At 43.1% G+C, this 2,500-nt stretch overlaps 1 protein-coding gene across 2 annotated transcripts in view; it reads left to right on the forward strand.

Annotated features, from left to right (window-relative positions):
• Positions 1-2,500, forward strand: part of LOC113634806 (A disintegrin and metalloproteinase with thrombospondin motifs 14) — a 48,260-nt gene that overhangs the window by 7,819 nt on the left and 37,941 nt on the right. The window lies entirely within an intron of this gene.

The following is a 2,500-nucleotide window of genomic DNA, read 5'->3' on the forward strand; positions in this document are numbered from 1 at the left end:
GAGAAAGTGTCATATTATTGCTGGTTTGTTCGACTTTGTTAGATCCTCCATCATCTACTGTACATCTGCTCCATGACACACGGGAGTCTGTGTCGAGCTTCTCGACTGTTTCTTCACTCGGTCATGTGATGTTTAACCGACTGAGATAGATCTATGAAATAAGAAAAAAAGAGATTTGTCCTATTGCAGAAATCCTAGGCAGTGTCTTAAGGAAGTGAAACAGACATGTGGTTGGTTCACAGTGACTCACAATAACAATAAAAAGTAAAGAGGAACCTGAGTTTCTTCCTCCACAACATATATAAACTTGGTGAGCTCCTGCAGACTCCAGGCCATGGACGTCTGGGCCTTCACTGTAAACTCCTCCCAGTAGAAGCACACGGTTCTTCAGTTGTACCTCCTAGATTTTTGCCTTTGTCCACATACACCATGTCCAAGGTCACTGAGGTCATGCTTCATCCTGGCAGCTCGATCTCATGCGAAGTAATAATTTGACTCCACGGCTGTGTTCCAGATCTTCTCCTCTGATCCAAACCTCACAGCGACGCTAGCAGCCGACTTTGGGATTTTTTGGGCATTTGGAGGATTTAGCTGTGTTTAGTGAGCAGCAGGAGTTGAAACCACATCCATTTTTGTCCAACGTCATTTTTGTGACGTTCCTGCGAAGGCCTGTGGATTCACTTTCGGGAATGTTTAGGAGCCTAAATGACAGTTTTGGGGTATTTTGAACAAAAGTGAAGGGTGTAGTTTCACCACACCTGATACCAGAGGATATAGAAGTAATGTCATCAAAAATATACGGATGCCAAAGGTGGATGCCTCGTGTTGTAGATGTAGGTGATAATTTAGCAGACGTACCTGAAGAAAGCCAGTGAGCTTCACACACAATAACTGTTATTAAAGTGTTTGCAGGTTTAACTCTCTATTTTTATCCGATCACTGAGCTGAAGGTCCGACACGCCTCACGGGGCAGTAAATACACTGTGCTGTAGATGTGCCCTCAGATTTAACCCTCTTTAACCCTAAAACACTCATTGTGGGGTTTAACTGGGAAATTGTTGAACCACTGTATAGTGAGTTTAAATCCCACCACCCCCAAGCTGTCACCGCTGAGCCCTTGATCAAGCTCCTTCACCTTTGACTCCTCAGTTTTATAAATGAGATTAGATCATCTGCCCAATGCAGAACATGTAACGTGATGATGTGCTGAGTTACAGAACGTCTGTAGGATTAATCCCCATACTAAGGGATTAGTCAGAGGAGTAAGACTAATGCTCATCATGACCCTATCACCACCATGCTTCATACTGCGATGGTGTTCTCAGGGTGATGAATAGTGTTGGGGTGGAATGTCTGGGTGGTGTTCGGTGGACAGCTTCCTCCATCTGAGCTGGTCTCTGGGCCGATTCTCTGAATAATCCATTCTTTACCTTCTAATGGACTTTTTGTCCATTAAAAAAAAAGAAAGAAAAAAAAGTGGACTTAAAGGCAGGGTCTCCGAGTTGTGAGAAATGCTTCAGAAAACTGAATCAGGCCGAATAATAAACAAAAATCAAAACAAAAACAAAACAAACCTGTAGCCAATGAGCAGAAAGGGGCGGGGCTTGTCCATATGGGTGGAGAGAGTGTTCGGTGTGGGTGTGTGACATTAGCAGAAAGTGGTTTTAACATCGACATGGAGGATAAAAACAAAGAACGAAAGAGAAGAAAGACTTACGATAAGGACAAGAAGTAGGACGTGTTAATATAGGATCAGCTTTCCAGCGCTGGAGAGAACTGAAGGAGCAGGAAGTTGGCCACATATTCACAGGTTGGAGTTTCCCGAGTCAATAACTCCTGAGCTAAACGCTGTTACTACACAAATAACACCTCTTTTCTATCGTAGTAATGTAGAGAGGCAGCTACAACCGCGTTTTGTGTAGTAACAGCGTTTAGCTCAGGAGTTATCGACTCGGGAAACTCCGACCTGTGAATATGTGGCCGACTTTACTTAAGACGCCGAGGCGCTTTTTTCCTTCTCGATAGGTGAGTAACGTTGGTTTTGCTTTGTTACACAGAACTAATATATGCCTTTGTCCTTTACATCATTATGCTTGTGTGGCATTTTTGCTTGTTTGTTTATCTACAATCGTATTGTTCTTCCCTTCAGCTATGATAAAGACACGTTTCTTTCTGTTAGTCGCCTGGGTTACGTATGTATGTGTGGGCGGAGCTGTCGATACAGGGGTGGGACTTGTTTGGGATAGGGGGCGTGTTTGTTTTGGTGATTTTATATGTCAACATTGGCTTTCAAAAATCAGATACCCCACCTTTAATGTCACTCTGCGGACTGTTTAAGACTAAACTGTGATGCTGGGAGCTTCACAAACACATATTTATCCTGAGATCATCAGTTTAATTACAGACAGTTGGACTCCATACAGTTAGTGATGTTTCTGGACGGAATCTGGTGGAGGTTAATGGACTTTATTTCATTTCTAGGTTGTGTGACTGCAGATTT

This window comes from Tachysurus fulvidraco, chromosome 8 (assembly GCF_022655615.1).
Source record: "Tachysurus fulvidraco isolate hzauxx_2018 chromosome 8, HZAU_PFXX_2.0, whole genome shotgun sequence".
In the NCBI taxonomy this organism is placed as follows: Eukaryota; Metazoa; Chordata; class Actinopteri; order Siluriformes; family Bagridae; genus Tachysurus; species Tachysurus fulvidraco.